Genomic DNA, 14,431 nt, shown 5'->3' on the forward strand with positions numbered 1-14,431 from the left:
AATAGTCTGCCCCTGTAACAAGATCTATATAGGCCAGACCACCCAGAAAGTGAAATGCAGGATATTGCAACACTGCAGCAGGATTAGATGTAATACACCTGGTGCACCCATGGTTGACCACTTCAATACATGTAACCATTCCCCTGAATCGCTTAGATGGCTGGTAATTGAAGCCATAACACTGGGTGTTAGGGGTGGGGACCTCACTTCAATCCTTAACATCAGGGAGTGTAAGTGGATGGACCGTTTTGACTCTGTCACATGTGGCCTGAATGAACTTGACGCAACTTTTACCCAAATATCTTTATTAAACAATGGTTAAACAACACACCCTTGCAAACTGTCTAGTATAAATCTTGGTGAACCGCACTACATTGGTTATCTGCAGTGTTTATATGAATACACCTCCGCTGTGGTGCCGTTTAGTGATACTATTCACCTGTGTTATTCCGTATGCTTTTTTAGCGGCAACCAACGGATATATCTGTCATGTCAAATGTTGTGGTTATTTTCCGTATCATCTACTATTGTTTAAATTAATGTATTGCTTTTTAATACTGTGATCATGGATCAAGAACCAGCAAATGGTCCCTGCTTTACACATCTTCTTAGTTAACATCACACACCCCTTATCCTCCACCAATCAGGACGCGTCTGATGGATATATATTTGATCAGGTGACGCGTCCCAGGGCTAGCTGTCAGTCCGACTCGCGCGGCCCTCCGGGTATGTTATCGCTTGCAGCTGCGGCGGTTTCGCTTCTCTCCGTCTCTCTTCCAGACCCTTGGCCGGGTTCGCACGCGAGCACGTGACCTGACACACCCCCGAGCCTTCCAATCAGGGCGCGACCTATTGGCTGTGCGCGCGATTGGTTTTTATTTTGTTCAGTCCTGTGACGACACCCAGGGTTAGCTGTCAGTTTCCACGGCGCGGCCCTCGAGGTATGTTGCAGCCTTAGTACTCAGTGGTCCTTTCCCTCAATGGTATACTATAAGTGAGTTTTGCCACTTTTTCAATGTATATGGGATTTCCTACACTTTTGTGCACCCCGCTATAATTTGTAGACGTACCTTGTATGCGCTGGTAACTAATTTCATAATTTTCCCGCGCATTATCCTTAGGGCTAGCAACCTTATATACGCTTTGTTTAACAACGGTTTTCGAGTGAGGGAGAACATTAACGCCATCTCCCCCCCTTTCTTTCCAGCCCTTAACACTATTGGATGAGTGTTTATGCTGATACATTCAGCCTTCCCTTGTCTCGTTTTTCGAACATTGGAATACTACACCTTGGGTGAGTATTTCTGGTTACTTAGGTTTTATTGACACCCGTTTTTTAAGTATGGTTTTAGTATTCCTCGTCTCTTTTCCTTCCTCCTAGGAGCACTGACTGGCCCCTTCCCAATCTTTCCAGCGTGATTATTCCTGCTGCTGCTGGTAATTATTGTTACAATTGTTCTCTCCTAACTATAATGGGCCTTAATAGACACACCTCATGGTTCTTTATTTTTGACCTTTGCCCCCAGGTGTAAGCCCTTCCCCCGGTCCTGATGAAGACCCCAACCCCAAGCAAACCAATTTGCTGGCTCTAACAGGGGTCGAAACGTCGACTTTTTCATTCCTTCAATCAACACAGGAGATTGTCAGTGAATGTAAAACTGCTGTCTTAAATCTGTGTTATCTAATTTAAGTTTTGTGGCCATTTATTTGGCAGGTCAGGTTCTTCAATTGAATTGTGGATGTTCTTAAATCCTTCACAACCTCCCTCCCTCACTACGCCCTGCACTAATCCCATAAAATCCTGCACTTATCACGTACCTTACACCGAGATACTTTTGAAAATGTTGATACTGTGATGCTTTTTGTGCTGTGTTTAAGTACTGATCCTCGTTTGGACTGAGAAAATGGATATTAAATGATGTGCATACATGCAAGCAACAGGTGTTGTCGTAAAATTTGTTTGGATTACTAACAGATGTATGTTTCTTTTACATTTCTAAATGTGCTTCCACTGTGACAGTTTTTTGTGTACCTTGTGCTGCCTACAGCAGGGCCAAGTGTCAGCTACCTTGTCAGTACTTAGCCAGTCCCTATGCATTGAGCATGGTGCATGGGTATGTACCTGGGCCATATGGGCTGAGGGCAATGGTGTCTGCTTCTGAGTTGAACAATGTGTTTTGTGAGCCCCACCCTCCCAGCATCCCGTACATCCAGTCTTGGGTTTGTGGTTCGTGTAGCCTGGGACATGACATGGCCTTGCTTTGTGAATGGGGCATACACATGTTAGTGGCATGAGCGTTGTTTTTGAGTGTGGTTGTGTCCAGTGAGGGCTTGGGGGTTGTTGCGTGCATTTGGTGTAGTTGGGGTGTGGATGCCATTACCCCCATGTTACGTAAGTTGTTTGTGTACTCACCAGGCTCTGCCACTCCTTCGACTCTGTGTACTCCCACCGGCGGAAGCAGGGCCATCACCTTCTCCTCCCAGGGATGGTAATGTACTGGTCTGCGGGGCAGCCCACCTCCAGTGATGTTGCTCTGGGCGTAGTCCTTGTTCATTTTGCGCTTGACTGCCCTCCGCAGAACGTACCACCTGGCTTGGCATTCATTCCTGGTCCTTCTGATGGGTGCAACAGCATTCACCCTATCGACAATCCTCTGCCACAGGCGTGATTTTTCGGCTATGCTGATCTGTCTGACCAATGTTCCAAAGAGCTGTGGCTCGACTCTGATGACTTCGTTGACAAGGATGTCCAGCTCCTCCCTTGTGAACTTTGGATTCTTGTCTGTGGGCATGGTGTGGGGTGAGGGTGTGGATGGTTGTGGGTGTGTGGGTGTGAATGTGACGGTGTGGGTCTGAATGTGAAGAGGGGGTCTGTGTGAAGGAGGTTGTGTGAAAGTGTGTAAGTTAAGGTGGATGGGTGCAGTTGTTTGTGTGTGGTGTCTATCAGAAATGGGTCTGTTGCAAAGGCTCATGGTTTGAGTGTGTGGGCCCTTTTTATTGGTCCATTTTTGGGTGTGCCTGAGTTTGAAATTTTGGTGGGTGTGTTATAAGAGGTGGTTGTGAGTTTGTGCCTCTGTTTGCCTGTTTGGATATGCCAGATCAGTCATTTAGATGTATTTTCTACTGTAGACGTGTTTTGGGGTGTTGTGCGAGTCAAATTGACGCTCCTTGTGCATGTTTTACAGTGTCCTGGTTCAGTACGAGTTGTTTTCGCGTATGTAAGGTGCGTACATACGCGATGTTGTTGTACCGTTCTCACATATGCAATGTTGTTGTAAGGTTCGTACATACGCGATGCTGGGTGACGGTGGTGGGGTAAGGTGCGTACAAGTACGGGGCTGGGGTATGGTGTTGGGGTACGGTGCGTACAAGTACGGGGCTGGGGTACGGTGGTGGGGTATGGTGTGTACAAGTATGGGGCTGGGGTACGGTGGTAGGGTATGGGGCATACAAGTACGGGGCTGGGGTACGGTGGTGGGGTACAGTGCATACAAGTACGGGGCTAGGGTACGGCGCATCCAAGTACGGGGCTGGGGTATGGTGGTGGGGTACAGTGCGTACAAGTACGGAGCTGGGGTACGGTGTTGGGGTACGGTGCGTCCAAGTACGGGGCTGGGGTACGGTGGTGGGGTACGGTGCGTCCAAGTACGGGGCTGGGGTACGGTGGTGGGGTACGGTGCGTACAAGTACGGGGCTGGGGTACGGCACATACAAGTACAGGGACGGGGTACGGTGCGTACAAGTAAAGGGCTGGGGCATGGTGTTGGGGTACGGGGTGTACAAGTACAGGGCTGGGGTATGGTGGTGGGGTACAGTGCATCCAAGTACGGAGCTGGGGTATGGTGGTGGGATACGGTGCGTCCAAGTACGGGGCTGGGGTACAGTGTGGACATGGGGGGGTACGGTGCTGACATACGGGGGTACGGTGCTGACATATTGGGGGGGCTGTACGACTCGTATCCCGGGCACAAGTTTACCCGGATACGAGTGGTACGGAGTTCGCTCCGTACGGGACGTTTTCCATGCGCTTGTGTATTCGGAAGGGCGGTACGGATCGTACTTGCGCGCTCGGACTTCAGTTTTACGATTTGTACGTAAAACTGTCCGGCTCCGTCTCATACACATTTTCCCGAAGCGATTCGTATGTATTTTTCACGTAAAAATCGTACTTCACCGGTGGGACGGGACTTGTACGATTCGTACGTAAAAATATACGGATACGAGTCGTACCGGAAATTTTTTTACCCGATCGGAATCGGCACCAGAATGTTAAAACCAACTTCACTAAAAGATGTATTTCATCATTCTGATTTCAGGCATACTAAATTCGAATTTCTACCATGTTCCCTGAGTCAGTTAGGATTATAAAATGTAATAACCAATCTGCCCATTCTGGCCTATGGAGAACAGGTAGCCTTCCAATAGTGAAAAATGAAAATGGCTGTTATTCACTATTAGAACATGCCACACACACCAGGGCATGTCCTAACTTATACTTATAATGCACCCTGCCCTTGGGCCTACCATAGGGGTGTCTGATATGAAGAAAAGGGAAGGTTTAGGGACTGGCAAGTAGGTGCACTTGCCCAGTCAGCATGACAGTACCAGATTGCACACAGGCTCTGCAATAGCAGACCTTAGACACACGTTTACAGGCTGCTTCTGTGGGTGGCACAACCAGTGCTGCTAGCCCACCGGCAGTATTTGGGTTTACAAGCCCTTGGCACTCCTGGTGCACTGTACTAGGGTCTGACAGGTAAAACAAATCAACCAATCATGGAATCACAAATCATACATCAATTTACAATAGGGAGCACTTGCACTGTGGCACTGGACAGCCGTGGCACAGTGCCCTGAGCAACTAACACCAGCAAAAACACATGAGGCAACAGTGAAAAATGGAAGGGAGACCCACACCAATGTGCCAGGTCTAACAGTCTTATTACGAGTACAGCAGTCCACAGGACCGCCATACTCTTGATGGTAGTCCAAACACGGCAACACTGCAGGCCCGCACACAGAATTACAAATGGGGTGGTTGGACTGCCACAGGACCACAGTGTCCGCTGGAAATCCAGGATCCAGCAGTGGTTGCACAGTGGTCAGGGACCTGTAATATGCTGGCAGTGCTGCTGCGGCACCGCCGAACATATTAAATGTTGGCTTTCCACTGCCCAGGCCATGTCAGTAAACCTGCCATGAAAAGGGTGACAGAGAGGCAACAAGGGCTGCTCCTGGGCCTGCGGGTGCATGCAGGGGGCACATATAATGCCCCCCATGGATTTGCACCCCCAGTTCCTGCATGTATGCCACACTGTGCAGGAAGGTGCTGTCAGCACTCCGACAGCAGCGGTCTGCATGTTAAGCTTTTCTATGAGCCTAACAGCAGATGTTGTGAGACCACGGCAGCACTACCCTCCAGACCAGGATTGCTAATCTGGCAGGCCGGCACACAATGCTTTGGTGGTCCTAAAGCAGATGGCTCAATAGCAGCGCCACTGTAGGACCGCCAAAGTCAGAATCAGGCCCATAGTAATGCTTTGCTTACCTATAAAAACTTACTTACACAATATTTGTGTGCTCAATATTCTTGACACAATATTTCTGTTTCCGATATTCTGTCTAAATATTGTTAGAATATCAAACTAACCTAACAATATTCTCAACGTTAGGTGGACTGGAGTTAGAATAGTTAATGTGTCTCCACCAGATATAAACACTTTCTTCAATGATTGTTTGACTAGAGTTAGAATAGTAAATCTGCCACCCTCTTGAGCATATGCTCTTTCCACAATGTTACGTTAGACTAAAATTAAAATAGTAAATCTGCCCACCCTAAATATATGAACTTTCATCTGTCTTAGTTAGATGTGTGTTATAATAATAAAATCTGACCTCCCATTAACCCCTAAATATATGGATTTCCCCAATGGTAGATGGACTGGAGTTAGAATGGTACATTTGACCCTCCTAAATATATGCACCTTCCTAATCTTAGTTGGACTGGAGTTAGAAAAGCAAATCTGAATCCTATACACATTCTAAATATATGCACTTCCCACAATGTTAGCTGTCCTGCATTTGGAACAATAAATCTGTCTCAAACTCGAAAAGAAATGGAGTTTCCCCAACTTTTATAGGACTGGTGTCAGAATATTAAATGTGAACCCCCAAATAGATGCCATTTCCTCAATGTCTGGAGTTAGAAAAGCAAACCTAACCATCCTAAATATATGCACTATCCCCTATATTAGGTGAACTGGAGGTAGAATAGTAAATCTGACTCCCAGCAATTTTCCAACACACATTTATGCATTTTACCTAATGTTAGTTGGACTGGAGTTAAATAGTAAATGTGACCCCCCCCCCCCCACCATTTGATCTTTTCCCAATGTTGTTTGGACAGGACTTGTAAAGATATGCAATGTCACAATTCTGATCGAGCAAAGCTATCCACTTTTCTCAACATTAGTGTGACTTCAGTTAGTATATTAAATTTAATTCCTCAAGATCTATGCACCTTCCCCCATGTTAGCTGTACTGGAGATAGAATAGTAAATTCCCAAAGTCCATTCACTCTCCTTAATTTTATTGGCCTGGATGTAGAATAGTAAATCTAACCCACCCTCCCCCAAGCATATGGATTTGCCACAATATTTGTTGGATTGGTGTTAGAAAAGTAATTCTGTCACCCTCTCCCACCTCCCCCATTTTGTGTATTTTTATTAATGTTTGTTCGATTCAAGGTATAGCAATGTATTTCAAACATTTATTCTGTTTTATTATGCATTTTGGATTGGAATTAAATTAGTAAATTGCGCTTATAATTGATGTTGCTTAACACATTCTGGTGCACTCAAGTTAATTGTATATTTTTATAAATTTGATTATATTTTCAATTTTTTTTAATATAACCTATTTTTTCAATGTTCTTAAATTTGTTAATCCAAGCAAAAATGGAAGGTGCACTCTGAAGAGAGTCAAACTGGAAACGTGTTTAAAGTTCAGATCAATTCTTCTTTTATTCAAAAAAACGTTGTAAAAACAAGGCACACAGCCAACGCGTTTCGTTCCCTAGTGCCACGGGAACTTCATCAGGGCTGCAACAATTATAAAAACATTTTTCACATAAATATACATATATATACATTGAAAAATACAGAAGACAAAGGGTTAATCCATAAATCAATATACTAAACAAAAGATAATACAAAAATCATAAACACATTAATGATAACCATATACAAAAGATGCAGAAAAAGAAGAAAACCCAGAAACAACACAAGACTAATGTTAAAGATAACGAAAATAACACAATATAGTATATACCAGTCAAAAATAATACAAATATAAAGAACTTTTAATAACATTTAAATTGATCAAATGCTAGTATACATAAGATGTTATCGAAAGAGGAGAAAAGAAACGAAAGGAGTAAAAAGAGAGGACAGTAATTCCTTTAGAAAATATCAAACTATATGCATAATAGTGAGATTCATTTGTAAACAGATACAAGTGACAAATAGTAAATACGCCACCAAGGAATTATATATAACCATCCAGATCTGTGCAAGTGTAGTAAAGTTTAAGAAAAATAAGAATAAAAAGAAGGTTTTAGACTAAAAGAGAAACCGCCAAAGACCAATAAATAAGCAAGAATATCTCACCTTGCTAAGGATATTGAAACAAGTCTTAAGTGGACTTCAGAGGTTAGTTTCAGTGTTTGTGATATATTCAACCACAGCTACGGATAATATAATTCGGTCAGTCCGTGTTTCACTACAAGAATGCATAACAGGAGGTCGTATCACGAAAGGAAAAATATTTCACAATAAAAGGGAGCACAGTATGGAGAACATATATGTTTATCGAATTAAGAACAGGATCCCAAAATACGAGAAAGAAGATCCCCAAAATTGGGTATTCTTGTATAGCACTGAGCAATTATAACATCTAGTCAGAGATAGTAACTCATAGGCAACAGAGCAAAAATTTAACCACCCTAAAGAAGTTAAATATAACTCTCTAAACTTGCATGTTTTAATGAAAATTTCATTTTATATGTAATGTGCACCAAACACTGGTTAAAGAGCAATGAAAGAGATAGAGTCCAAACGGACAAAAGCGCATCCCTCACCTCAATAAAAAGAGAATTGAATACCAGCACAATATGTTGAGTAGTAGTAGTAGAAATAACCCGCAGGTAGTCAGAAACGAAAGTCAATAGATTCCGTTATCGGATTTCTGAAAGTGCAATGAGAAAACATAATAGTTCTACCAAGTCCTAATTGGGCAAATCGTAAGAAACAAAGATGTAAGGTCAAAATAATTTCGTACTTCTCTAATTATGAATGCTATAAGTGGTGATAGAAAGTCCGCCTAGTGACACTACTTATATGGCTTGTCTATTATGTGTATATTTGATTCGTATAATAAGGATGTTTATCATATAACACAGCTTGCGCGCGGTGGTTGAACAGAAACACTCATCATGTAGTATATATGCCTATACATAATAAGTACATCAAATACGGATAAGGAATTGTTTAACCAAAAGAACACGCCTATTACGATTATTATGTCTAAAACCATGTATAGCGGAAAGACGTATAACATAAGGAAAGTCCAAAATCATAACCAGTATAGTACCCCAATGAATTATAAAGTGGTCATAATTATAACCAGATATAAATACATGACAAGACAAAGTGATATAGTATTGAGGCCATACGATATGGAGTCAAAACATAACCAATATTTAAAACAATAGAGACTGCCACCGACAGGTCGAACCCGCCACCATCCCCCGGACCACGCAAACCCCAACCACAGGCGCAATCACCCACGGAATCCCGTGAGCAACTACGTCCACAATCGAAAACCGCGCACCCCAATGGACGACGACGGGCACAGCCCGCCAGCAACAGTCCCCATCGTTATGCAAGCGTATTCCCAATATATTCAGATGTTAAAACATATGCCGTATAATCTCGTCATGGATCACACAGTCATAAGGCAACAGATTGCAACCTGCCTCAGACTTGTAGTAACGAAAGAAAGTGGGGTAATACCTCGCGATTACAATTATTATAACTGTACATAAATTAAACAGGAAACAAATCACTGGTATCCAGCTTACCAATTAAGAGCAGGACGAAGAAAAACAGCATGGTATCTGTTGGTAATGGCACGAAATAGTGTAAAGTCGCCGCGGCTTCTCCTTCCTGTTTAAAGGAAGGGAAGCGTAATCTCGCGTGATGACATAGGCATCACGTGAATACAATCAACATAAACAAAGAACACGAAAGGGTAAAGGCCAAGTAACCCGTTATATATCGGCCATTTTGCAATAGAACAATCATAATAGCAAATGCTAGCACCAAGGCGAAATAAGATACTCCAAATAATAAAATTTTAAAAATTCATGAAAGGCTAATGCCGAAATTAATAAATACTGTAACAAATCACAAAATACGTATCATTAAGTGATGGACATGTATGCTATTTCAAACCATTATGGTGGCACCTTCGGACCAATGAGAAGATATAGATGACAATAACTCGTTCAATGAACATGTATCTAATTATGCTGTTGTAGCGCTCCGGGTCCTGTTGTAACAAGGCGATCCTAGCAAAAATGGAAGGTGCGATATACATTGTAGATATTTCAAAAGAGTCATCAATATTCGGAAAAAATGTAATAACAAGTTGCGATGAGCATATCCATTCAGCCAATCATAACGATAAATAGTAGGTTGTTGGAAATGATGTAATAGGATAAGTGTATTGACAGAGTAATGTACCAACAGATAATGTTGTCTTGTAAATAGAGAAACAGATTAAATATATACAGGAAAGAGAGAAAAAATATAGACAGAATGAGAAAAACAAAAATGAATACAACAATAATTGAATATAAATAATACAAAAATGCTATTTTGTTCAGAATATTCAATTCAATATGTTCCATTCCATATCTTTAGCCAAGAAAATAATGCAGTTCCGTGTCAGTATTATGCCCCATTTTGGTCGCTTTCAAGCGACAAATCCATTTGGCTTCCCTCTGTCTGACTTGCAATTCGCGGTTGCCACCCCTTGCCCCAAGTGGTACGTGATCAATTCCATGGAACCAAAAGGATTCGTCATTAGGATGGGTTTCCATGTAATGTTCACTTACAGGATAGCGACTGTCTCCATTCAATATTGCCCTACGATGTTCTTGAATTCTAATCTTAAGTGGGCGTACTGTGCTACCCACATATATGATATTGCACTTGCAACCCAAAACATATATAACATGTGTTGTGTTGCAATTGATAAAATGTGCAATATCATATGTTCTGGGGGTATTGTACATAAAGTTAGAGATTTTATTTTTACCAAAAGGGCATACAACACAGGACCCACAGGTAAAAAAGCCCATTGGTTTTTGAGGCAACCAAGTCCCTTTCAGAGTGGTCACATGACTTGAGCACAACACGTCACATAAGGACCTACCCTTACGGTAGGTAATCGATGGTTTATTAGGAAGGCAATTGTTACAACTGGGAATATCTTTCAAAAGATTCCAATTCTTTTTTAGTACCCTATAGATATTGTTGCTATTAGTGTTATATTGGGTAATAAATCTAACTGTATTATCTTTGTTAGTGCTAGTATCAGTAAAAGGTTTGTCACGTAAGGTGTCTTCCCTTTTAAGTTGTTTTGCCTTGTTGATTGCACTGTCCAGTATATCTGGGTTATAACCTCTTTTGAGGAATCTTTTTTTCGAATCAAAGATATTCTGGTGAAAGGTGTTTTCTTCACTACAATTTCTTCTCAAACGGATCATCTCCCCATAGGGGATATTGTTGATGACTGACCGTGAGTGTGCACTTTTAGCGTGCAGAACTGCATTACAAGCAGTTTCCTTCCTAAATAATGTACTTTGTATTATCCCTTCTTTTATATAAAACTGAATATCAAGGAAATTGATCTTTGTTTTGTCACATGCCATGGTCAGTTTTACATTAAAAGTATTGTTATTAAGGTAAGTGTGATATTCGTTAAGTGATTCCATGGATCCAGACCATAGTACAATGATGTCATCGATGTACCTCCCCCAGAAAACAATATGTTCGGTCCAGGGGGAGGCGCATCTATGCCAGGCATACTCCCTCTCAAACCACCCCATAAAGAGGCAGGCGTAAGAGGGAGCAAATTTTGAACCCATGGCGGTACCAAGGATCTGATGGAACCAGGCAGAGCCGTGTAGGAAGTACTTATTAATCAAAATGATATCAATCATTTCTAGTATCATTTCGTTGAAATCATAATGTTCTGCACCGTCTCTATCAAGAAAGGAGCGGACAGCCAGTATTCCGAACTCTTTAAGTATACAAGTGTATAAACTTTCTACGTCAAATGTGATGAAAAGAAGTTCGTCCGACCATTGAAAGTCATTGAATTTGATCAAGATGTCTTTGCTATCCCTGATGTATGAGGGGAGATCTAAGACATATTTTTGAAGTCTCCGATCAACAAATTCTGACAGTTTTTCAGATGGAGAATTGATTCCTGAGATAATAGGGCGGCCAGGTGGAAAAGTGCCGCCCTTATGAATTTTAGGTAAAATGTAAATGCATGGATATTTGGGATTGTCAATTCTAAGGTATCTAAACTCATCCTCAGATAATAAACCAATATCTCGCCATTCACACAGTCTCATATTTATCATTGTTGTTATTTTCTTGATAGGATTAGTAGCAACTGGCTCGTAGCAATCAGTATTACTTAATTGCCGGTCAATTTCAGACATGTAGTCACCATGATTCATTACCACAACATTACCGCCCTTGTCAGCTTCTTTTATGACAATAGATTTATCTGATTGAAGTCTAATGAGTGCCTTTCGTTCAGAAGCGGTAATGTTGTGGCTAACACGCTGTGCATGTCTTCCTGATGTTTCAAGTTTATATAGGTCCTCACTCACTTTGTTAAAGAACGTGTCAATGTTGGGATGGTAATTGAAAGTGGGTACAAATTTGGATCTTGGTTTGAGTCCACTATCAATATTACAATCCTGATTAATTTCCAAATCGTTTAGTAATGTATGTACATCCAGATTTTCATCATCCAAACTAAGCAAGAGATGTACATTACGTACATCTGCAATGGTGTGGGTAGAATCCTCTTGTCTAGTTGGAGGTGTTAACCTAGGTATTTGTTGTGAGAAATAATCTCTTAATTTCAAAGCTCTTACAAACTTGTACAGATCAATATGTACTTCGGTCAAATCCCCCCCTTGAGTAGTGCAGAAATTCAAACCTTTACTTAAGATAGCAACTTCATCTTTGTCAAGAATTTTATTAGACAGGTTTACAATCTTAAGGTCAAAATCGTGATTAATTTCATCTGGTCTCATAAGGTCACACGTAACATTACCATTTACATTTAACGCTTCGTTGGTATGTTCAATTTCTTTGGTAATCCTCGTCCTGTACCTGCCCTTTGACCTCCTACCTCCCCTCCTAGTTTGGGTTGTTCCCTTTTTTGTTGTAATCTGTTGCTGATTCGGAGTTTTGCGAGCTCCTTCTGAAAAGAAGAAGCTCCGTCTTCTAAAGGGACTTCTGGTTCGGCATTGGAAGCTACACTGCTCACAGAAGAAGAGGAGATACTACTGGCAGAGTGTGTATCATCTGCTTCTTCCCGGTCATCCCTGGTTCTCTTTTTATCTTCCCCTCCTTGAACATTGTCAAATCTTTTTGCAAACGTATAGACACGTCCGTCATTGTAATCTCTGTCATCTCTATTGATTTTTTTCAATTTTTTCTCTTTCAAATATATTTGATGTTCATCCATAACCCTTTTCAAGATTATAAAATTCTTTTCAATAAGATCTTTTTCTTCCATTTCATTAATTTCCTTTTCTAAGGCTTCAATTTCTCCTTGTAACTTTTCTCCTTTTTCTCTCTCGCATGCCGTATTAGAATTTGCATCATAATTTGTGATGCATTTTCAAGGTTACCCTCCCACTCTTTTAGGTGGTCCTCATTTAGATCTTCAAAGGTGGGGAAAATTAAAATTCTCAACCCCCTCGGAATCTTTTTATTAGCCAAATATTGCTGGAGTGTGATTCCGTCCCACCATCTGGATAACTCTTGTTTTTTCATACGTTCAAGTCTTAGAAATAATGTTTTTAAACTAGCTCTACTCGTGGTGCCCTGGGGTAAGGGTTCTGAAAGCACATTAGTGCCAAAGAGGTTCTGGGCCATCTCTTCTCTCCCATCATCAAATTTAGGCATGTTATGAATAGTACATTTCAAAATACTGTTAATAAATTTATTTTACCTATTTTATAATAGTGTATTAATTCAATATAATTTTAATTAGTTAAGACTATGGAACCAAATTATGAAAGAATAAAGCTGATTTACAAGTAATTTAAGTGTGAAAATATATGATTTTTTCAATACTTTGCTATTCATAAAAGCTTGTAAGAGCCTTTCTCAAATTTCATAGTTTGCATTAAAAAATGTGTAAATTGCTTCAACATTACCTAACTTATGTGACATTTAAATTTTGAAAGCAAATAAAAAATATAGTTGACATTTAAAAAAAAAATTACATAAATGACATTTTTGTATTGTAATGCATTTGTACGTTATTTTTGTTTAATTTGTTATAGTGCATATATATCATTGGAGTGCATGCCCTTTTATATTTTTTAATCATATCCAATATGTTATTGTTAGGCTGTATGAATTATATAACCAGCATTTCATTTAATTTATTTAAAATACATTTGTATTGCTTTTATGGGCACATGTTTTTAACACATGAAGTTTGTAATGCAAATGTTAAGTGTGTGCATATTTTGAAATACCAGATATTTAGATAATGCCCGTACTCTTGTAAAGTGTTTAAATTAATTTTTCATTGCTTCTGCCAGTTCTAAGTTACATGTGGAAAATGGTGGAGTAACTGGTGACGGAAGTTCACAGGGTGCATAGAGCTAAAATAGATGCTCCATGGAGAAATATTTTTTTGTGTAAAAAAGATTCTTGATTTTTACTAAAAAATTTAAAAAAATACTAATTATATAACTTCCATAAATAGGGCAAGTGGGGTAACTGAAGCAAGTGACCATACATTTCTACTAATGTTAGTGGCTCTTTTTGGTGAATTGATTTCACATATGATTAAATCTTAAGATGTTCTTAAGTTACCTCTCATTAACGTAACTATTTTTGTGAATTGCGATATGAGTCATGAGAATTCTCTTAAGCTTAACTTTAATATACCACACCTTTTAACACTTTTGTAGATTGGCACCAATGTGTTTTCTTTGAATATTATTATATGTGTTTCAATTTTTGAATCTATTAATATCTTTGTTTGAATGCATAAACTATTTCTATCTGTATAAATAATGTAGTTTACATATTAAGAT

The sequence above is a fragment of the Triturus cristatus genome, chromosome 9 (assembly GCF_964204655.1).
Source record: "Triturus cristatus chromosome 9, aTriCri1.1, whole genome shotgun sequence".
NCBI classification, from domain to species: Eukaryota; Metazoa; Chordata; class Amphibia; order Caudata; family Salamandridae; genus Triturus; species Triturus cristatus.